Source organism: Canis lupus, chromosome 15, assembly GCF_011100685.1.
Source record: "Canis lupus familiaris isolate Mischka breed German Shepherd chromosome 15, alternate assembly UU_Cfam_GSD_1.0, whole genome shotgun sequence".
Taxonomy (NCBI): domain Eukaryota; kingdom Metazoa; phylum Chordata; class Mammalia; order Carnivora; family Canidae; genus Canis; species Canis lupus.
In genome coordinates this window covers 4466990-4490959 of record NC_049236.1, presented here as the reverse complement: position 1 = coordinate 4490959, position 23970 = coordinate 4466990, and the positions used below count along the sequence as shown (strand labels likewise).

Here is a 23970-nt window from a genome sequence, read left to right as displayed (position 1 = left end):
CCAGACGGTGACCTGTCCCTCTCTAATGATGATGCTCAACTTTACCTCTTACTGCCTCTCTTGGGACATTGATTTGGTTCACAAACAGTCACGAGGCACCTGCCATGAGCAAGCTCCGCGCTGGCCCTGGGAACAGAGCAGAAGGGGACGGACACGTCCCCACCCTCCTGAAGCCTGCCTCCCAGTGGAGAAGGGTAGAGGTTTTGGGGTGGAGACACACAGGCTGCTGAGGTCGGTGAGGTCTGTAGGTGCTCAATCCTGAGGCCCAGAGTTTTGGGATGCCCACTCCTGAAAGTGAATGTCCACCTTTAAGTCTGACCCCGCAATGCCAACCTTTCAAGTCTCTGGGAGTCGGTGAACACAGCTCTGTGCGGTGTCTGGTATGGCCCCAGGTGCATCCGGGGTGCTCTGTAAGTTGGACATCCCCCCTCTTTGTCCAGACACAGGTCTTCTGGTGTCCCTCTGCCTGTGTCTCCCCATCACTGCCCTGATTTTCAGGTAGGACAAGACACAAGAGAGGCTTTTTTGTGTTCAGGGCCGAAGGTGAGACATTTCTTCTTTTGTAAAAGACCTATTTTTTTGGGGGGGGGGGAGCAATTTTAGGTTCAGAGCAAAATTAAGAGGAAGGCACAGAGATTTCCCAACACCCCCGGCCCTACACATACACAGCCTCCCTCAGGGCTGGTACATTTGTTACCACTGATGAACCTACACCGAAGCATCCTTGTCCGTGGTTTACCGTGGGGTTCACCCTTGCTGGTGCAGGCCCTATGGGTTTGGACAAATGTGTATGTATCCGTCATTATAATATCAGTATGGAACCTTTTTGCTGCCTTGAAAATCCCTGGTAGGTGAGCCACTTCTTTGGGTTCAGGGACAGCCTGCTGGGCAGTGTAAGAGGAGGACAGAAAATGCCTGGGGCTGTCGGGGGGGAAGGTCTGCCTGGTGCATCCTAGGCCCAGGGGGGCAGGGCCCAGCCTGGGGGCTCCTTGGAGCAAGCCACAGAAGGGTGACCTGCGTAGACCCGAGCGAGGGAACATAAGTCAGACGAAGCAAGAAGAAGCGACAGCATTTGTACCCGACGTCCCACCCCAGGGCCAAAGCATCCCTTCCTTGCTGGGTAGCCCAGCCAAGTGGCTCTTAGGGAACCGACGGGACCCCAGCTCGAGACCCTCAACCGGCAAAGTGGAGCATGGCATTGTTGTCCATCATAAAAATCAATGGTTCTTTTGCTAAGTGGTCAATATTTATTTGGCTTTAGCATTGTTTAATTCAATGCATCAATTAAAGATAGTGTAATGTCTGCTCTGGTCTGCAGCCCCGGCTTCTGTGTGTCGTTACCTCATCTGCTTGAGATCACTCACGTCCTTACGTCTCTGCTCCTTTGTCCCCTTGCATAACTCAAGGACAGGAGTAATTGACGTGAAACTTTTAAAAATTAATTTCGCTGCATATGCCACTGAGGGGGAGCGCAAGTCCTCCCAGCCATTTATAACGTCACGGTGATTGGTCCTGACAAAACAATACCTTAAAAACTCACCAAAGTAAATTATGGCCCGAGCAAATGGCTGCTCCGCGGCAGGGCCGGAGGCTTGGAGGGGAGCCAGGCAAAAACAAAGTAATGTGCTTTTGATATTAATAACAGAGATGATATTGATCTGCAAGCTAGTGTCACTTTTCCACTCTGGCGAGGAGATTGCTCCCGGCATTTAGTCCACTGAAAGCCACTTTCCATGCAGGCCATTTAATTTTGTGAGTCTTTAATTATGTGAAATGGAGTCTAGTTAAAGGGCCAGGTCCCAGTTTTGCCGGGCGGAGACGTGGGCTGTGATTCAGGAAGCTGTCAGAAATGAATATAACTCAATTCTTAGATCTGCAAATGCAGTTGTCTTTCCAAATGTTTATTTCATGCCTGCACTCCTCTGGCCCGGTGCCACTGTGCATCAGGACAGACACAGCCTCTGATTACAGGACCACATTTTTCAAAGGACCTGAAGTTAATGTGCCTGTTTTCTGCATAATAAAAGTCATAACTCACGGGGGCCGTCGATGCCTCTCTCCCGAAAGGGGGCCTGGACGGGCTGCGGGAGGACTGCGCCTCCCAGCCCCGCCACCCGTGTGTCCCGCGGCAGGCCCGATTTTGGACAGTCGATGTCGTGGTGCAGGTGTGACAGGCCGCGGCGGCAGACCACAAGTCAGACCACAGGCCGGTCCGGGGGTCCGATTATGTATCAGATCGTGAGTAGGATCGCAAGACAGACCGGGGAGAAAGCCACATGTCAGACCACAGAGAGGGCCACGGCTCCTGATTGGGGATTCAGGAAACGCCAGCACTGCGGCTCGACGCCTTGGGTTTATCGGCGTGCCCTTCCTCCAGGCAGGCTGGGCCAAGTCTCTTTCTGCCTCTCTTACATGCACACAGACCTCCCCCTATGTGCCCATGTGCTCCTCCAAAGGCACCTTTCCTGTGTGCACATACGTGCTTGTGTAGTTGTGCACACCACACACACACGCACACGCACACACAGAGCTCCAGGCTCTCTCTTGGCCTCCGCCTTACAATTGTTCCTCCTGTTGATTGCTCTGTCCCTTTTCCAGTTAAATCTCTCCTGAAACTGGGCTTGCTATTGCATTTTCAGCATTTCGAGGCAGGTCCCCTGCCTGGGGATCCTGTTCTGTTCTGGCCACCAGCTGCGTGTTCCATGGTAGGTATTCAGGTTGCTCTGCTGTCTCCCTGCCCTGCAACATTCTCCTGGCTTGGGTCCTGCCACTGTATTACAAAGAGTGGCCAGTGTAGAATAGCGGTCTTGGATCTAGAACTCAGCTCTGAGGCAGCCCATCTTCCCCGAACATAGTCAAAACTCAACGGCTAAAATAATCAGGACCACAAAGACAAAACGCACGTTATCCACAGGAAGATGTACCAGAACCTTGCTTGGAGCTCCTTTCTCTTACTTTACCAGTAGTCTTGATGGTGCCTCTTATTGTTTGTTCAGCCCGTAGAGGATTTAGAAGCAGAATGAACAGGTGCAGAGTGGATTCTAGAAGCAAAAGCGCCAAAAGCAGCAGGCAATCACAGCTGAAAGTGAGGGAAGAGAGAAAAACTCTAAGAGCAGACAAAGGAACTCAATGCAGTGAGGTTTTTCGAAGTTAATTTTATAGTATAGTGTGGGGGAAAGAGGTGCGCACCCAAATATATTTCGGAAAGCCTGGGTAAAGGAAAGCCAGAGTGGTTCCTTGGCTGTAGGAGATTTCCGTACCCTTAATATGCTAACGTGCACAGTGCATCTCTAAAGCCAGCAGGGATAGAATTCAATTTTTCCCAACCTTATTTACCCATGAATATCTTTTCTCCCCTAGCCCTTATCCCAGAGGATATTGAGAAGTTAATATTCAACTGAACACACTCTGGGAAATACTGATACACCACGACTGATGTTTGTACTGGTGACTACAGCGGACACTGTCTGTTACTGCAGCCATTGGTTCTGCCCGTAGAAACAGCCATTTGGAGAGCCCCCCTTCCTCAACTTCTTAAAGCACGTGTGGTTTATTTGGGGCCTATTCCTCAACTCCAAGAGTGGGCACATAACCCACGATAAGCCACTCATGACGTTGCATCCTCCCTGGATAGCATAGTTGGGTTTCAGGATAGGAAAGTGGTCAGATTAGAGCTATTGAGATGCTATGGAGCTTTGCAAGGAGTTCTGGATAAGAGACAAGTGAACTGAAAGGCAGAGGATGTGCGGCTTGGAGCTGTGGCAGCCACTCTGTTACCAACTGGCGCCCAAGAAAAAGTCAACATGGAAGATATCAGGGCTCAGAGGTGGAGAGAAATACGATTTGTCTTTTGAGAAGACCACTCTCTGTGCTGTATGAAAATTGGAGTTGGTAGAGGGGTCCAGTGTGGAGACCAGTTGATAAGCAAGTATTGAAAAACCACGAGGGTTGCTTGGATTAGAGAGAAGGCAGTGGAGGTGGTGACGGCTGTTTAGGAGGTGATATACACGTGGAGAGTGACTGGTGGGGATGGAGAAGAGAGGAGGAGGAAGGATGGCTGCCAAGTTTCTGGCTTGCAAAGCTGCATAGATGGTGGTGACATTTGAAAGAGGACTGGGTTGGCTGTGGTGGAATGGGGTGAGCAGAGGACCACAAGTTTATTTTGCTTATTTATTGGATTTCAGGGTGGTTGAGAAATCGAAGTGGAAATGTGGAATAATTCATGGACTAGAAGGTCAGGGGAGAGCCTTGGATTGGAGGAATAAACTGGGGAAACACAAGTTCATGGGGGTAATGAGTGACCCATGGCAATGTCATCCAAGCCTGCGTCTGGGACAGGAAGAAGAAACTTCAAAGGAAATGGGAAAAGAATTCTCTGAGAGGTGGAAGAAAAAGAAGGTTTCAAGTAGGAAAGGATGCCAGCTTATTGAGAGGTCAAGGAAGGTGAAGGCTGGAAGGTGCCCTTTGGATTTAGAGACAAAGAGGTCATTAGTTTCTTTGGACAGAACTGTTGGGGGTGGAGTGAAGGAGCAGAGACATCAGACCATCAGGTGGAGGGATGAGCAGGAGGTGAGCAAACAGCAAATACTAATAGTGAATGGTGGTGAATAGGAAGTGAATACCTACCATGGGTGTCCACTATGGGTAGGTATTCTTCTGAGCACTCTATGTGTATGAACACATTTCGTCCTCATCAACATTTTGAAGTGGGTACATTCATTTCCATGTTACAGATGAGGTAACTGGGGTTAGAGAGGTTAGGCAATTTGCCTGAGGTCACACAGCAGGAAAGGGATGGAGCTGGAATTTCAACCCATACTCCTAACCATTAACTTATATCAAAGGAATTACTTAAAGAAAACTCTTTTAAGCAGTTTCTGTGAAGGAGAGGAGAGGAGAGGGGAGAGACAGAGAGAGAGAGAGAGAGAGAGATCTGTAACCAGAGGGGGACGTGTAGCCAATAGAGAGTTCATGTTTAGATGGGGAGATTTAAATTTTAAATGTGTGGAGAACATACTCTTAAGAGGAAGTGATGGGTACAGAAGAGAGAGAAGAAATCATGGATAAGGCAGGCTCCTGAGAAGGTGGGAGAGAATGGGTTCCAGAACACAGGGAGAGCTAGGAGGAAGGCCCCTTCTAACACAGGACTGGGGAGAAGGGGGACTGATGGAGATAGGTTTGTTGGTGGAATTCCTTGGGGAGGGTCTCCATTTCCTCTGTAAAGAGGGAGGGAAGGGAGGGAGGAGTAAAGCATCACAAAGGTTTGAGGAGATCAGGGAAAGTTTGATACAGTCATGAAGAGCAGAAGAGGAAGCTGATGGAGATAAGCTGAAGAGTCACGGAAAGCTGGTGACCATGCCTTTGTAGGTTTGTGGGCAGCCCAGTGAGAGCAGTGGTTTGGGGTCCACCTGAAACTTGGCATTTTGATTGACAGGTAGAGAAAAGACGGTGGGGAAGCGAGTTTGGGGTACTGGGAGAGTCAGTAAAAGGATGGTATCTCTGCTGGAGCATGGGGGAAGTGAAGAAAGAGAGGGCTGGCGGACTGGGAGAAAGCTAAAGAGGTCGGAGGCTGGATGAAGCTGGAGAAGGATCGTGATGAAGGGCGCAAAGGAGAGGGGAGGGTCTAGTCAGAGAATGGGATGCTTGAGTTAGTGGTGCTGGTGGGAGAACCGTTGAGGTAATGGCAAGGCTGGTGGGAAGGCGTGGGAATGAGCGGCTGGGGGAAGTGGGAGGAAATGTCATTGGAAAGGAGATCAAGGCCCTGAGCAAGCCTGGGTGTTGGGTGGGTATTTCCTGCGGCTGTTGTATTCACCCAAGATAAAGGCACAGCTTAGAGTAGGGAGACTTGAGCTAGGTATCAAAGTCTCCGGTGCCTGTGGAGGCTGGTCAGGACGTCGGCGGCGATGCATCAGTCAATATAAGGTGAAGGGAGAAGGTGGTCCTCCAAGAGGCGTGTTTTTAAATTTAATTTAATTTTTATTTATTTCTTGATGAGAGACACAGAGAGAGAGAGAGGCAGAGACACAGGCAGAGGAGAGCTCCAGCACTGAGCCACCCAGGTGCCCCAAGATGTGGTTTTTAAATACGAGAAGAGGAGCAGTAGCCTTGACTAGCATTGGAGAGCAGGATGGACACACGAGGATAGGACCTAGAGCAAGATAGGACCCTGTCCTAGACCCGGGGTATGAGAGTGCAACCGGCAACCTCTGGAGGGAGTCAGTCGCGAGGGAAGAAGAGGTGTCCTCAAGAGACAGCCTGGTTTCCTTTCAGGCAGGAGGCGGAGGATGCCTGGAGAAGCTTCTCTGGTTGGTCAACACCACCAGTCTGGGGCCCGGGTGGGAGAGCAGAGCAGGAGCAAGGAGCATTATGAGGTGTCAGGTGTCACGAAGACTAGTGGTGGCCCGGGGGCTCACGCTGTGACCCTGGCCACAGGTCCTGGGCACAGAAAGTGGGCCTCTCTGGTCTCCCTGAGGTTGGTTGGCTCCAGGTTTGTTGCCAGGGGACTTGGGGCAAGGCTGCCACTCTAGCCTTTGAGTCCCTGAGGGGAGCTGAGTGGGCCGCTCCCTCTAGATGGGGCATGAGAGCTGCACCTCACCACCCCACCCCCCATGGGTGCCCTGTATCCACCCAGTCTGATTCCTTGTTCTCTGGGTGGTCCCATTAGTGCTTTTGACCCCCCTGAGTGGGAGTTTCAACTGTGGGATTCCTCCCAGAATTCCTGCTCAGCCCCTTAGGAGCCATGGGAATTCAGGCAAAATTGCTTGCACTGTGCCTCAGTCCTCTCATTAGCAAAATGAGGCTATTAAAGCACCTGCCTCCCAGGTTATTGTGAGGATTAAGGTACGTGATGCAAATGACGCGCTGAGTGGTTGTAGCAAGCGCTCAACCATCAGTAACACACCTTCGTGGAGCGCTGTCCACGGGCCAGGTGCCGTCCCAGGACTTTCCGCGTAATAACTCCAGTAATTCTCTGCATTCCAGGGGGTGGGAGCTATTACTTCATCATTTTCCTTTTACTGATGAGGAAACTGAGGCACACAGGCCTAATGCTTTATTCAAGATGGAACCCACCCCTGCCTAGTGGACCTGAGGTCAAGCCAGGTGGTCGGAGCGCAGAGCCCTCACCCTTCAGCATCATGCCCTATGGCCTCTCCCTACACCTCAAACGTCAGCCGTCAGTGACTGTTATCACCACAAAGCCACGTGGCAAAGGTGAATTAACCAAAAGTGGGGACCGGTGCCCGTTCTGAGTTGGCGGGGTGCACAGACCCTGACGCTTCCAGGGTGTCCTCAACCCGCCAGCCCAATCTGTCCGCATCCCCCGGGCTGAGCCCAGCTGCCTCCTGGATGGCTTAGGCTGGGACGTCTGGGCTCTCCAGAAAGGCCCTGGCTGCCTGACCCCGGTCTCCTGTCCACCCAGCCACATCTCCATCAGTCCCCTCTCTTGACACAGCCTCGGTTGGGGTGCTTGATCGTAGGCACTCAAGATTCTTATTAGTTTCCCTCCTTCCTCCTCTCTTTCTGATTCCATCTTGGTGACAATGTCATTTTCTGTCTTTGGGGTCCACCCAAGATTCTTCTACCACTTATCCCCGCAGCCCACCGGCCCTATCCCCTAGGTCTTGGCGTTACCTCCTTGACACGTTCACAGACCTGTGTTTTCTGGAGTCCTGGGTGAGAGCTGGGGATGTCAGGTTCAGGGGCGACGGGTGGGTTCTTAGAGCCTGAGCAGCAGGCCACCCGCCCTCACTGGGCGTGATCCCCCGGGGACAGAGCACAGCAGGTGCATTCCTCAGTGCGTCGCAGAGTAGAACACAGAGTAGAGACTCAATATTTGTTGAGTATTTACTCTGTCCTCCGGATTGGGGAAGAGAAGGGCAGGGCAGGGCATTAATGACATCCTCGCAAGGACTTACGGTGTTTGCCACGTGCCAGGAATTGTTCTAAGTGTTTTACGTCCGTGGGCTAATTGAATTGTCACACCAGCCCTGAGGTGGGTACCTGTATCATCCCCATTTTAGGGATGAGAACACGGACGCGCCATAGGGTAGGGGAGCAACCTGAGGTGTAGGTACCACTGAGATGCAACCGAGCTGGGATTTGAACCCCAGGAGTTTGGCTTCAGGTCAAGGCTCTTGACCGCAACATGCACTTACTCTATTTCTGAACCTTGTATCTAGGGACAGAAGCCCAAGTCCAGCAGCTTCAGCTAAAGGGCATTTGCTGGCTCAGGGTGGGGTCTGGCGCAGGGATGCCAGAGGTTCTGTGATGTCAGTAGGGTTGCCATTCACTCATTCTACTCATTCTCTTGGCTTCTCTCTGCTTTTACCTGTGAGACAGCTTGTGCCCACTCTCTGGCCATGGGGGTCAGGTGCTAGGAAGGGCGCCCCACCAGACAAGGACTGGCTCAACATAGGAAGGGGGTGCTCTGGCTAGGACAGGCCAGGGGGCTGCGTGGGCCCATAAGGCAGGTGTCCCCATGGGCTCCTTTCCTATGCCAGGGTCTTTACACTTTTTATTAACCCTCATGCAGCCTATAAGCTAGGGGTTATTATGCCCATTTATGAGCAAGGAAACCGAGGCACAGACTAACTTCTTTAAGTTTGCACATCTTGGGATGGCACTGCTGAGATTCCAACTCTGGTCTATTAATTCTGCAACTCCATGTTTCCTGGAGCTTCTCAGATTCCCTGGGGAAGCATATCGACCGTGACTCGCCTGGGGTCCCCCAAGTCCCCTGGGCAGGTCCGTGGTCAGAGGATGAAGGCTAATGGGCACCTGGTGGGAGAAAAAGCCAGGTCTCAGCAGGCCAGGGTCGGAACTGGAGGAGATCCCTGGTTGGTTGATGCTCAGGGCCCTGGAGCTGGGGGTTCCCTGCCCTTCCCCGGCCCTGCCTGGCCCCCAGGGCTGTGCGTCTGGGGAGTGGGCACCTCCCTTGGGCCCCTGGCAGGGAGCGAGCAGTGCCTGAGGCAGGAGGCAGGCAGGCATGGTGCGGTCCCTGCCCATCTGGGGAGTGCTTGGTGGCTGGCTGGAACTGAGCAGTGGACGGCGTTTGGACTCGGCAGCGTGCGCCCAGCTCGGAGGCTGCGAGGCAGAGCCGTGAACGCCAACAGTCTGGAGGCAGGCTCCGGAGGGAGACAGGCTCGGGCCCATTTGCTGAGCTCGGTTCCCACGACAGCTCAGCAGACAGATGGACCTGGGGATCCTCGCCGCCTGGGCAGGAGGGTGTACACATGAACAGGAATGCAGGCGCCCCAGTGGGGAGGGATGGGCTGGTGGCCCCTGGAGGTGGCCAGGGTGCTGGTGCTAAGTCAGGGCGGCAGGTACCGAGGCCTGGGCTGGATTGTGAGACAAGCCACATGGCTATGCTGGGCCCCACGGTGACACAGACCCCCGGACCTCGGCCCTGCGCGGCCACGCCGCTGACCCCAGGATTTGCTTGACTGAATCCTGAACCCGAATCCGGGCTAGGCCCTGATCCCCCACCCAGTGCTGATCCCAGACCCAGACCTGAAGATAGAGTCCAAGGGCCTGGCCTCTGGGGAGTCTGAGGAGGGGGGAGGCACAGGGGACCTCGGGGAAGAAGCAGCAAAGGCAGTTTCCTGAGTCAGAGCTGGCAAGGGCTCAGCGCAGGTGGAGCTTTGACCGGACGGTCAGAATTCTCCCCGCAGGACCAGCGTGCCCGTGGGCTCAGAGACTAGCAGCGCCCCAGCAAGAGAGGCGGGCAAAGGCCCAGGGAGCAGGAAAAGGCTGATCCTTTTGGGATGAGCCAGGAAAGGCTTTGGTTGGGGACTGGTAGTGATGATCAAAGTCACCTAATATCGGGGGACGTTCCCTGTTCTTGGCACTCCAAGTGTCCTTGAGCCTAGTTCCGGTCACAGCTCAGTGAGATGTTGGGGTCAGACGCTCTAGGTGCTTGGCCTTGGTCGCCCCTCAGCCTGGGCTCTGCCGGAGGGGTCCCTGTGGCTGCAGGAACGTGCTGCCCCAGAACTGTGTGCGTGTGTCGGACGGGACCGGGGACGGGGTGGCTTTTGAGGATCCCAGGAGCAGTCACAAGGGGCTGCTCTCTGTGGATAAAGAACTCACCTTCCTCTCCTTCAAGAAGGCAGCCATGAGGCAAGCTCTGTACTATGTCCTGGCCCAGGGGTTGGCAAACCTTTTCTGCAAAGGACCAGAGAGTAATTATTTAGGGTTTTGAGGGCCACATGGTCTCTGCGACAACTAGTCAACTGTCGTGGCCAAAAAGCAGTTGCCGACAACACGTAAACAAATGGGCCGGGCTCTAAGGCTTCAACTAGAAGTTCTAGTTATGAAAACAGCAGGCGGGCTCCAGTTTGCTGACACCCGAGAAGTCTCCAGCAGGACCGAGCCCTTGGTGGCTCCCAGGGGTCCCCTGCTTGCTGACCGATCTCTGACGGCCACCTCCCCTTCTCTGCATCATCCCTGGACCCCCTGCTCGAGCTTCTGGATCTCTTCCGGAATAAATAGCTTGCTCTCGAACTCCTGCCTCGGGATCTGCTTGTGGGCGCCTCAAACTCCGGACAGGGTGCCCGTTTTGCAAATGAACACACTGATGCGCTTGGAGGCTGAACGGCATGTGTAGAGTCCCACAAGGAGAGGCAGCACTGCCTTCGTGCATGGCCATGGTCTTTTCCAGAGCCACCAGACTGCTGTCACCCTGGGGAAGGATGTGTCAGCCAGTACGGGTCGAACAACCCCCAGAATGGGTCCCAGGGGTGAGCAGAGCACTTGGTTTATTCATTCACTCTTGCGGGGGGATTGGGCACGAAGGACGAGGGTGTCCTTGTTCTGCTGCCAGGACCAGCAGGCTGGGCGGGGAGTGGGGGCTAAACCCAGGGCCGAATGGGGTCAGTCATCCGGTCCCACCCTCGCATGGATCTGCCCCGGGAGGCCGGTGGGACGTGGATGATCACCACCCAACTACCACATTGCACCTGGGTAAACTCAGAGACGGGGAGGGATTTGGGCTGGACCACACGGCTCGTGCCCGTTCCCGGGCTCCGTGGGCAGCTCCATGGGTGCGGAGGAGGGACAGCACACCTGTGTCTGAGGGAACCAGAGAGAGCTCCACGGCTCTCATGGACTCTCGAGCTTACTCTTTTAACGGCTTCTATGTTTGCTGCCTTGTTGGATCATAGCATCTTGAACGAAAGGGATCAGCTGATCTAATTCCCATTTTACAGATGGAAAAATCCAGGAAGACCGGAGAGGAGAAGGAAGGCATTTCCCAGAAGGTTAGCCAGGAAGGCAGGCCAGACAGGAGCAGGAGCCTCCGATTCTCAGGAAAGCAACATGGGTCCCCGAGTTCCTCCCGAAGCCAGGGGGCATCTTTGACACCCCGATGCTCAGAGGCCAGCTCTTGAGTGGACGACGGGCTCTGAGCCAGCCTGTCCCTCTCCCCTCTGCCGAGGCTCCGCTCTCTGGGCTCCGGCGTGGTCGGAAGACTCCTCCTCTAGTCTGCTCTCGGCAGAGTGCAGATTATCACTCTTGTGCTAATTATTTTTATGATTAAAAGATGATAAATTATTAAACAAAGTCTGAAAAATGTGCCAAGATCTGCTCCGAGGCTGGGCCTGAGAAGTTGCCCCCTTGGCGTCCACGTTAATTAATAAAGGAGGCTCTCCATGGAGAGGAGCCACAGCTGGCACATCTGGCAGCCAGGCAGGGGCTGGCAGAGGGCAGATGCTGGGCAGGCAGGGAGGAAGGAGACTTCCTGGGAGCACCCAGGCTGGGTTCTGGTAACGAAGGCCCCTCCCTCCCTGCGCCCAGCCGAGGACTCAGCAGAGGGCCCTGTGGCACCAGCCTGACATCTGGTCCCTGGAAAGAGTCTAAGACTCTAAGCTGAGAAGCCAAAGTTAACCCCTCAACCCATTTCCGTTTTCCAAATGCAGACTTGGGGGAGGGGGGATCCCAAATGTCTAGAGGAAGGCAGGAGATCAGGATCCAAATCCCCAGCAGCCATTTCTTCTGTGGGTAGTTTTGCGTAGGTCACTGAATGAGGCTCTAAGCCTCTGTCTCCACATCTGTAAAATAAGTGGAAATCACCTCTACTTTGCAGCACATGGATGTTAGGGATATTCAATAAAATAATGTCTATAAATGCACCTAAGCTTGGTCGATGGTCCATAAACAATAGTTGTAAGCCAAAGCTTGGGATTTTTCCTGCTGTGCCATCGCTAGCCATGAAGTCCTGTTCAGCTTAAACTTTTCCGTCCTCAGTTTCTTCTTGCACAAAACGGGGGGTGAGATTTCCTAAATCTCAGTATCAAGGGAGAAACCATACGTGCAAGTCTAACACAGAGTACGTGCTCAGTTAATGGTAGATATTTTATTATAATTGCTTGCGACAACTCCAATACGCTGACATTTCAACACAAGACTTTTCCTGCTAGCCCACAGGTCGTTCCTCTGCCTCCTTCATTGGCTCTGCTTCCCTCTCTGCCTCCGTTCACCGCTGCTCCCATTATGCAGGTGCATTATGCAGGTGCACCAGGTGCAGGTGAGAAGCCAACGACCCCCTCTCTCCACCTCCTCTGCTCCGACCCTAAGGCAAGGTGCCCTCTCGTCTTGCCTCAATGTTCCCAACAAGGTCCGAATAGGTGTCCAAGCTCCGGAAGTTGCCGCCCTGTGTTCTGTGCTCCACAGGCAGCCAGAACGATTCCCTTCAAACAAAGTTTAAGAGGCACAACTATTTACTAAGAAACACTGTCCAATTAAGGTACACCGTGGCGTTTATTTTAAGACCCACATGAAAAACATGCATCTACAAATTGCTGCTCTAGAACCATAAGGCAGTAGCGGGGCCTTGCTGTGGGCTGGGCGCTGTACAAGCCCCTTCAGATACGCTGTCTCATCGGATTCTTACAGCAAAACCAACAAGTACCTTTGAGATAAGTCCGTTACTTCCCCATTTTACAGAGGTGACAGCCGGAGCATGGGAAGATTGAGTAGCTCTCTGTCCAGCCTGTGGACACAGACTCCAGGCTGAAGCCCCAGCAAGCCCTGAAGCCTTGTCTCCCAACAGGAAGTGGAGTGTGAAGCTGTGTGAGAAACCGGCAGTCAGCCTCGTGAAACGGGAAGCACCAGACCTATTTGTTCAGTGGGGAGACTCCCACTGCTGCATTCCCGCAACCTGAGCCTGTCCCCGCTACGTCCCTGTCGTGCCACTTGTCTTCCTGACCCCAAGCAGGTCTTCCAGGGCGAAGCAGACCTACTCTTCTATCTCGGGTCTTGCAAAGCCCAACCATGCTTGAGGCCACAGACTTCTTGTGACCGAGGGAACACCTAGGGAACTTTCCAGCTTTTCTAAAAGGGGTCTGGCTCATCATCTCCTCCTGCCGGGGGTGGGGGGGGAGGTCCCCTAGCTGCCCTCATAGCCTTTAATGCCAAAGCTCTGGAAGTGGCTGAAACCAAGGGGTTAACTTGCTTTCCCTATTAAATATTTACATAAACACGCTCGGGAAGGTGTGTGTAAGTTATCAATAATGCAAGGCCAGCCTAGGCTCGGTGAGAGCTAAGAGACCCAAATTGTATCATCATAATCCATTATTCACATATAATGCGTCTATTCTCTTCCATTAGCGCAGGCAGGAAATGCCCCTGAGTGCTGGGCAGGGCTTTGGAAAGCGCAATAAATGGTGGAGAGACACATGGCAGGAGGGCGGCAGCTGTAGTTAAACAAGTGTAAATTAGCGCCCGGCCGCCTCCCTGCCCGCATCCGGAGCAGCGGGCACACGCCTGGCAGGGAGGGGGTGACATCAATCCTGACGCCCGGCCTGGCCCTCGAGCCCGGGGCCTCCCTGCCAGCCACGAGGGATGCCACACCTTGCAGGGCAGGTGCTCCTGCCCTCCCGGCCTGGGCCGCGCTCTTTGCTGTGCCACTGAATGGTGACCCCCGGCCAGCAGGTGCATCTAACCGGCTGGACAGCTGCATGGTCTGAGGGCCCGGCACCTTCACACAAACTTTCCTCCTGGTCCTCCCTCCTTCAGTCTAGCTCATCACTTCTCACACTTGAGCGCGTGTAGCTGGGACGTACCAGGATGTACGAAAGGGAAGGTATGTGGACAATCGAAGAGATCGCAAGGACAGCTTAGGTCCGCTGCCTTTGCCTTTGCACCTGTTTTTTTAAAAAAAAGTTTAAAGAGATTTTATTTATTTATTCAGGAGAGACACACACACACAGAGGCAGAGACACAGGCAGAGGGAGAAGCAAGCTCCCTGCGGGGATCCCGATGCGGGACTCGATCCCGGGATCCCAGGATCATGACCTGAGCCAAAGGCAGACGCTCAGCCACCCGGGTGCCCCATGCACCCGTTTTAGAACCTGACGCCCATAGGAGATGTGAGTTCCTATACTAGCTGGCTCTGCGGCTCTGGGCAAGTTATTAGCCCCCTGCGAGCCTCAGCCTCCTTATCGGAGTGTGCGGATGTTACCATCTGCCCTGCAGAGCACAGGGGAGGCACGAGGGGAGTTTTAATTTTGAATTCTCTTTTCAGCATTTTCTGGCCACGGGATGTTGGGCAGGCTACTCGCTTCCTTTTTTTTTTTTTTTTTTTTTTGGTTTTATTTATTTATTCATTCATGAGAGATAGAGAGGCAGAGAGGCAGAGGGAGAAGCAGGCTCCACGCAAGGAGCCCGACACGGGACTCAATCCGGGGACTCCAGGATCACGCCCTGAGCCAAAGGCAGGCGCTCAACTACTGAGCCACCCAGGCGTCCCAGGTTACTCACTTCCTTCTGTGCCTCAGTTTCCTCATCTGTGAAGTCGAAGCTCATAATAGGATCCGCTTTTTAGTTGGCCTGGCCCCTGCCTGCTTTCCGCTGTGAAGTTGAGCTGGGTGGTGGCTCCCAAGTGCCTTAACTGTGGGTTAGGGTCCGTGCCCTGGCCTGCGTGGAAGTCCTTACCCCCGGGGAAGGTTCTGAGGCAGGCTGCCTGTGGGTCAGCAGCCAGCAGGCGGTCCAAGAAATGCCTCAAAGAGGACGCAGGTGGCTAAACTTGATGGAAGCGGTTCTAGGAGAACCTTACCTGGCGGAGCCTCCAAGCGTCCTGTCGCCCGAGGCGCTTTGTCCGTGACAGGCCCCTGTGCCAAACCAACACACGTGCATTTATTTTTCATTTGTCCAACCGATCGGTGTTGAGTGCTTGGTTGGGCTCGGCACTTCCAGGTGGTGGAGAGAACAAGTCAGACACAGTTCCCATCCTTCTGGAGTGTTTAGCACCTGCGAGGGTAAAAGCAATAGTGATAGTTGTAATAATAATGACTCACACCTACGGAGTACATGGTAATGTGCCGGTCAGGACTACGTGCCTTCCGTACGGCACCTCATTTAATCCTCACGATTCCACGAGGTTGCTATCCTGATTTTATGGGCCAGGCACCTAAGGCTCAGAGAAGTTACGTGACTTTCCCTAGGTCACACGGCCAGCGAGTGGCAGTGGAGACCCTTGAATCCAGGTCTGTCCGTCTCCATCACTTTATTGAGAGAGAGAGAGCGCGTGTGCGCGCTGGTGCATGAGCAGGGGAGGGGTAGAGGGAGAAGCAGACTCCCCGCTGAGCAGGGAGCCCGATGCGGGGCTCCATCCCAGGACCCTGGGATCATGACCAGAGCCGAAGTCTGATGCTTAACCCACTGAGCCACCCAGCTGCCCTCATTATGACTTTTCTCTCTCAAAATTAGCTGCCCAGAAAGGAGAGTCCCCTGGGCTACCTGGGACCTTCTAGAGGAAGGAAGGGGCTGAAGAGGCTAGGACAGGGTGAGTGATCCTTAAGTCCCTTGTTTGGTGCCACAGCGAGCAGAAATCCTGTCCTGACACAGATGGCGGGAGTCCTGGACATGGTGAGCGGTAATAAGTCCCAGCTCAGCGTGCGGGAGGCAGGGCCGGCCCAGGGCTTGCTTGGGCAATGGCCCAAGTCGGTAGTGTGACATCTTTACTGTCTGATTAATAGAGCCTTGGGGACAGGAGGCATCTGAGGCAGCTCTGAGGTTATGGGTCTGGGGACTAGGAGAAATAAATAGTCTTCAAAGGGCCAGGCCTGCTGGGGGGAGGATGTGGGGCCAAGGCAAGACGTCTGTCCCTGTATCCTCTGAGGGCTCCGTGAGGACACTAGGGAGGAGTACGTGTCCCTGGAGCCTGGCAGTGATGATATTGATGGTCTGGGGGACGGGTTACACTCAGGATTTTCCCTCAGCCAGCAGCCTGGGGGAACAGCTCTAAGTCTCCCGGCTGCGTGGATGGAGGCAGTGATCTCAGGGCCTGCGGCCGAGGCTCAGGCAGTCTCTCTGGCTTCTGAGAGTGGCAAGGAGTCAGGAGCAGGGCCCAGGACCTGGGGTGCTCAGCCCTGCAGCGAGCTCAGGGTATCATATGGAGCCCTAGAGGAGGGACCCACCAGGCGCCGATTGAGGGCTGCGTGCTGGGGATGAGGCCTCTGTGATCATGGGAGCCGGCGGGCCGTGATCCCAGGCTGTGCCCATGGGTCCGCTCCAGGCCTCGGGTCAGGGGGCCTGGCACATGAAGAGCAAGGACGGAGTCAGACCTGGACGGGTGGCTTGGGACCCGCAGGGGCGACACGCTAAGATATACATGCACCTCTTCCTGGGACCTGGCTGGTGTCCCGCTGCCCCCAAGCCTCCCGGCTGATGCCATGGGTGATCTGCAGAAGAACTGGCCTGCTTCCCAGGGTGCTGCTCACAGCCGGGCCCAGAGTCAGGGAGCCCGAGGGGGGAAGCCCCGTGGGGCCTGGAGTTGACACGGGCCTGGTGTTGTTCAACAAGGTAGACAGCAAGTGCGTGAGCTGGGCCACTGCCTCATCCTGAGTGGACCTGAGTAGCAGGGCCTACCTTCCCCGGTGGCCGCTCCTCACCCAGAACCACGTGAGGAAAGGAATTCTGGGAAGTGTAGTTCACGCTTCGCTGGGCGGCCGCAGCACACAGGCCTCACCTGCCCTGGGACTTGGACCCGGTACTTGTCTCTCTCTCTGAGTTTCAGGTCTTCACCTGTTGGAGGATGGACTCTACCGCTTCTTCTAACACAAACACACACGTAGGCACATACAAACAAAAAAACAAAAAGCAAACAAGAAAAGCAGCAAAGAGGCATGGATTCCCTTCTATCTTTGTGTGCACATGGACCTGAGGTCTCCTTGAAACCAGTCTGCAGATCCTGGGGCTCCGAGGCCCCAGGGGGAGGCACCTGCACAGATCAGCTTGCAGAGGCCTCTCCGCCTGGCAGTGTGAATGAGTATAAGGGTGGCCGGGCATGCAGTCGGAAGACCTGAGCCCTTGCTTCACTGGGAACCAGAGCAAGGTTAGTTTCTCCACTCGCACCATGGGGACAATTCTTTTTTTTACCTTGTGGGTGACTGTCACATTGTCAGAGGCTGGAGCAGGGCTCAGAGTGTCTGCTGGGCTTTTTAGGTGGTGACCCAGGGCTCCCATTGGGGGACCCCTGTGCTGTGCCGAGGACCAGGAGATGGTTAAGGTTAAGTCCTAGCCTCCTCTTCCGGGGAGCCCACCAGCCTGCGGAGAGACCAGGGGGTTCGTGCTATGGAAGCAGTTTACATAAAAGGTTGTGGGGCTCTGGGGAAGAAGGAGGAGACACATCCCTCCTGTGAAGGCTTGTAGTGGGGCAAGCATGCGAATCGGGCCTTGAGGGATGGATATGGCTGTGATGAGCCTGGGTGGGAGGGACGAATCAGGGGTGCAGCGTGCGTGGGGCTGGGAAAGGAGCGTGGGGCAGTGGAACGGAGGCTGTGGGGCAAGGAGGGGGGTAACGGTGGACAAGAGTGAGGAGCGGTGTGCAGAGCCTCGGACACCCGCCGAAGACGTTCACACGGTGTTAGCTGAGGCAGCGGGTGTCACCCCAGGGAGGCACCAGCAGGCGCCACGCCCTCAGCCTCCTGGAGTCACTCCTGCACAGCGAACCCGGGGAACTCCCCGCCTTCCCACAGCCAAGTCCCGGAAGGATTCCCACGGTTTCCGCGGGGGGTGCTTCACAACCTTCCTTTCAGTCTACTGCAGGTGGTTTCCCAGGCCACCCATGGACCCGGTGCCACCCTCCTCACCTGGTGGCTTCATAGTGCGGGACTCTGCCCGTTTGCTTCTATCCCCAGAGTTCCATTGGCCCAAGGCTGTTGGGGGATCGGGGCGCAGACTTTTTCCATCAGTTTATGGGCTAATTGTGGGGTGCTTAGTGGTGCCCCGGACCCAGCTCACACCAATGTAGGAATACTTACACCCAGGAAATCAGAAAACAAATCAGCTGGTAGTTGAACCTCCTCGGCCTGCGTACCACTGACTACCAGGCCCTCCGTAAGTGAGGGGACCCTAAGTCCGCTGCTGTACCGCTGGCATTCCTCTCCTCCGTGAACCCCCCATACCGTCCCTTCTCTCCCAGATCCTCCGGGCAACTCTAAATCCCACGCACATTTCCGCTCTGTCTTGGCTTTACCAGCTCTTCCCAGATGGTGCCCCGGGGTGGGGCCTTTTTTCCTCCCCCAAGTTTTTTTTCGTTTCTCTGCGTGAAGACAGTTGCAGACAGGATAGCTTTAAACAGATTTTTTATTTTTTTATTTTATTTTTATTTTTAAAGATTTTGTTTATTTATTCATAGAGACACACACAGAGAGAGAGAGAGGCAGAGAAACAGGTAGAGGGAGAAATGGGCCCCATACAGGAAGCTGGACATGGGACTCAATCCTGGGTCTCCAGGCTACAGGAGGCACTAAACCACTGCACCACCGGAGCTGCCCAATTTTTAATTTTTTAATTATTTATTTTATTTTATTTAATTAATTTATTTTTTTTGCTGCTGTGTGAGTTGGCTAAGTTGGATTTGAAAGGTTGTCGCACGGGACGCCTGGGTGGCTCAGTGGTTAAGCATCTGCCTTTGGCTCAGGGCGTGATCCTGGAGTCCCGGGATCGAGTCCCACGTCGGGCTCCCCGCATGGAGCCTGTTTCTCCCTCTGCCTGTGTCTCTGCCTCTCTCTCTCTCTCTTGAATAAATAAATAATATCTTAAAAAAAAAAAGGTGGTTGCACAGATATTAAAAGTGCTGATTGAGATGCCTGGAGCAACATGGAGAACATTCTAGGTCACATGCTAAGATCCCGCACGCTAGCTTCCGCGAATCAATTCTGCAGGAACATTTGCACAGATGTATGAATATATATGTACGATGGCACTGTAGCACGACTCACAGTAAACATTGGGAATACCCTAATTGCCTGGCAATGGAGGGATGAGTAAAATAAGCAATGGGATGGATATAGTTGTGAAAAAGATAGAAGCGGGTCTCTGTATGTACTGACGTGGAAATATGGACACAACATTGTTAAGCGAAAGAGTTGCAAAACAGGATAGATATATATATATCTTGTAAAGAAGTCTTAAAGTGTACATGTATATGTGTGCGTGCGTGTGTTTGTAGATCTAGAAAGATAGCTAGAAGGACGTGCTGCAAGGGGTTAATAGTGTCAATCTCAGAGGATGATGGGTGTCTATGCGTGGGGGACAATGTTCTGTTTTTACATCATGTATTCCTGAATTGTTCTCCTTTCTTACCATGGGCATGCATTGCTTATATAATTTGTAAAAACCCAATAATTTCTACAAAAAGAAAATGTTTACAGCACAACGCCGTACACGATTGGTAGGGTATCAGTCAGTGGCCGTGACTCCACAGAAATCTGCATCTGTGGGAGCAGGGGGGATGGGAATGGAATGAGAAGGAACATTCCAGAAGAAGTCACTGGTGGTTAAGGGCGGGGTCTGGGGAGAGTTCCTCCTCTTCCAGAAGGCTGGGGAGGGCTGAAGTGTGGGACCTCTCAAAATCTGCCCGGGACCTCCCCTTGGCCGCCCCCCAGCCCCCCAGCCCATGTTCCTATCACTTGCAAGTGGCAGTGGGTATCAACTATTCAATTATTTTCAAATAGTTGAGCTTGGGTCTGGATTGAATAAATCACATTGATGCCAATTTCCAGGGAAGTCCTTTCATATTTTATGATTCGCCCCCCCCTTCCCCCTCCTTCCTTCCTTGTGCTGCTGTTAATGAACCTGGAGACTGTGAATGCTGCTCGGCCCGTCCCCACTGCTAAGCCCCAAATGGAAATGCTGCTGCCGAAAGCATCGTGGCTCTGGGTTTTTTCCTTTCCCTCCTCACAGTCCTGGGGAAATTGATATGCAGGCAGGATTATGCTTTGTTTAAATCTCAGCCCTGGCTTCTGAAAGAATACATTATCCAAATCGGTGCATGTGGTTGAAATTCTGCAAAACTCAGTTATGACACACGTGGGTTGCCAATGAGTTGTCCGGCCGGGTCTCAGGCAGCAGAAGATGCCCAGACTCAGGGAGTGAAACTGCAGAAAAGCATCCGCTAGGGAATAGTCCTGGAGTCAATAATTTATCCTGCGGCTGGTGGAAGGTAGGCCTCTCACGTACCTCTGCCACCAGCGTGGCCACCCCAAGTGCCACCCAGCTCCCACTCCCGGGGACAAGCCACTCTCCCTTCTCTCCAGCTCCTTTAGAATTAAGATTTGTTCGAAGAAGAACCCGTTGAATGTGAACATGGAAACCAGAGGACTGTTTTTTTTTTTTTTTTCTTTTCTTCTTCTTCCTCGTTTCTCTTTTTATTTTGTAAACAGATTTTTCTGTTTACAGAAAAAAAAAAAGAAAGCCTGTCGGATTTGGAGTTTGGCATCGTGGAACTGGGTTGGCCACGTGCGGGCCAGCATCTCTCCGCCCGCGCTCGAATCTTGTCCGTCGTGACTTGGGCACAGAGGGAACAACTCCTCGGTGATAATTTGGGAGCCACTGTGGACCCACTTGCTCTTTAAATGTTAGACTTTTAATGATTTAGGAACCAAAAGAATAACTAAGGAGCCCAGCAGTCATTATCTCAAATAATGAGACTTTTTAATGCAAAATCAATGTTTGTTATAATGAAAATAGATTCCTCAGCTCCTGCAGGGCCAAATGTACAAATCTTTTCTGCTGTTAAATAAAATGTGACGGCTCATTTTCAGGAGGATGGTGAGCATTTTTATTCAAGAGTAAAAATAAAATGTCAGAACTTATTTACTTTTATTAAGTGCTCATTCTCAATCAGATACTCTAATCAATATCTAATTGGAGGCGAGGAAACGGAAAATAATTTTTATGCCAACTTGGGGACGGGAAGAAAAGCAGAAGGGAAAGAAGGGGAGAGAGGGCTGGAGAGTACATCTTCGGTCATCCTAACAGCAAATACTGAGCAGATGCGTAGCATCCGGACTGCGCTCAATTCTTTAACCGGCTAAGGAGGGCACCTGGTGGGCTGAGCACTGGGTGTTATACTTTATGTTGGCAAACTGAATTCAAATATTTTTCAAAATATTTGAAAATATTTGAAAAATTCAATTTTTTTAAAAAGAAAAAAAATAAATTCCGTAACTGGCGTTAATCCTGTGAGATGGGCACTCTGCGGTCCCCAAGTACTGATGACAACGCAAGATAATTACCCACAGGCTCCTGCTTATTGTGTGATGGAGCCAGGGTTGAAAGCCATGTCCGTCTGACCCTTCAGCCTTAGCTCTTAATCACTCCATTTATCTGTCCTCTCTACCTTTTTAGAAAATGTATTTTATTTTGTTTTTAAAATTTTTTAAATTTGTTTTTTAAAAGATTTTATTTATTCATTTATTCATGAGAGACACACAGAGAGAGGCAGAGACACAGGCAGAGGGAGAAGCAGGCTCCACGCAGGGAGCCCGACGTGGGACTCGATCCCAGGACCCCGGGATCATGACCTGGGGCAGATGCTGGATCGCTGAGCCACCCAGGCATCCCCATTTTTCTTTTCTTTGTTTAAATGAGTCATTCTTGAGAGGTTAGTTTTACCAATAGACGTTTTACTCCTATGACCGCGGAAACTATAAAAGTAAAATAGTTTGGAGGGTGAAAGTTTTCCACAAATATATTGCATACCTCTCTGTCTTGGGAATCAGGGTAATTTGATTTTTTTTTTTTCTTTTAGTGACTCAGACTGGTTTCCAGACTCAGCTCTGATGTGAGGAATCTCTAGTGTAACAGGAGAGACAAAACACGCGAAGAAGTGAGCTGAAATCCTGGCTCTACTGCCTGGTCCTGGGTACTCTGGGCGAGCCTCTGCTCTCCCTGTGAGAGACTGGACCTTGTAATGCTCTATGATTTTAAGTTATAGGGAGATCGGCTACAGCAACTTGAGGAAGAACCTTCCAAGCATTCGAGTTATCTGAAAAATGCCTGGGCTGCCTCAGGAGGAAGAGAACGCCCCATTCCTGGAGGTGGTCCATCACCTCCAAGATTTCAAAGATAAGGAATTAGACTAGCTATCTTCTGGGTGGGTCAGCAAATGTTTTCTAGGAAGGATCAGAAAGGAATGACTTTAGGCTTCGCAGGCCAGATGGTCTCTGTGCCATCCACTCACCTGTACTATGAGGAGCAAAACCAGCCAGAGACAGTATGTAAAGGAACGAGTGTGGCTGTGTTCCAATAAAACTTTATCCACTAAAGCAGGTGGAGGGCCGGTGCAGGTCATGATTTGCCAACCCCTGTTTCAGACTCTTCTAATTACAAACCTTATGATTCTCTTCTTGCTCCTTTTGTCAGTGTGCTGGGCTGATCACAGGCACCAGGGCTGGCCATATTCAATAATACCGAGTTCACTCGTACCTAGTCCCTCCTGTGTGCTGGGCACCTTTCCAAATTCTTTATAGATATCAATTCCTCCACTGCTCACAACAATCTTTTAGTGTTGGTACTGATATTATTATTATTATTCCCATTTTACACATGAGGCTACTGAGGCACAGGGAGGTTAAGTAGCTCCTGCAGCTGCATGCAGCTGGTAGGAGGTGGAGCCGGCTGTAAACACAGGCAATGCGACTTCAGAGTCTGTGCCCCCAACCACTGTACCACCTGCTTTTTACTACATCACCTGGGATAAGTTACTATTCCTCATAAAATGGCAACTCTTGGGATCCCTGGGTGGCTCAGCGGTTGAGCATCTGCCTTTGGCCTGGGGTGTGATCCTGGAGACCTGGGATCAAGTTCCACATCGGGCTTCCTGCATGGAGCCTGCTTCTCCCTCTGTGTCTCTGCTTCTTTCTCTCTCATGAATAAATAAATAAAAATTTTAAAACATAAAAAATAAATTTAAAAAAATCTTTAAAAAATAAAATAAAATGGCAAATCTCATACAGGGCATGTGAGGCCCTGCGTGCTGGTGAAGCCCCTTGTTTCAGGCCTGGAACATAGCAGGTGCTGGGAATGTTAACTGCTGCTGTTTCTGGAAAATCTAGGGATTGCTGAGAAACAAAGAAGGTCTTGTCCTGGTACTTGACGTGACACATTCCCACTGTCTCCTATAGGATCTGTTAAAAAAAAATATATATATATATTTTTAAAGTTTTGGTAAAATTTTACTTGTCCTATAAGGAAGTGCTCTGACTCTCATTGCTGGGTGGCTGGTCTGGATTATGCCCTCATCACGGAGTCTGAATCTCTGGGGTCTGCTTTGGGAACTCTGGCCCTAGATTCCAGCCATGCCAGCTAAACATGGGGACCAGCCCTTTGGCCATCGCACTACCCGATAAGGACTATAAAGCATTATCTATTACCTGGTGAGCACCCAATCCAGGGTGGCTACTGTCTCTATTGAAATGTACCCAGTGCTCCCTTTATGCCAGGCCCTACGCTTAGGAATTTTCAAATATCCTCATTTTAGCCAATTAAACCTCTGTTGTCATTTCTATGATTATTACTCCCATTTTGCAGACTGAGAGACTAAGGTTAAGAGATAATTAAGATACTTGTCCAAGATCACCATCAGGTAGCCAAGCTACCATGTGGCCCTAAGAAGCCTGAGTCTAAAGCCTGCTTCTTAATCCCCTTTGCTTTATCTGTTATGGCAACAAATCCTGTTGTTTCTGC

General features: G+C 52.1%; 1 long non-coding RNA gene across 2 annotated transcripts; it reads right to left on the bottom strand.

The window, feature by feature from the left end:
• Positions 1–1299: 1299 nt before the first annotated feature.
• LOC111098880 lies at positions 1300–16876 on the bottom strand. Of its 2 annotated transcripts, XR_005369888.1 has the most exons (5): positions 16613–16876; positions 15050–15243; positions 14058–14138; positions 12905–13061; positions 12389–12683 (listed from the first exon to the last, which is right to left on the bottom strand). It is a non-coding gene; the product is annotated as an uncharacterized LOC111098880 (long non-coding RNA). The 2 variants fall into 2 exon arrangements; XR_005369889.1 differs by lacking the exons at positions 12389–12683; positions 12905–13061; positions 14058–14138 and adding exons at positions 1300–3079; positions 10087–10161.
• Positions 16877–23970: the final 7094 nt, after the last annotated feature.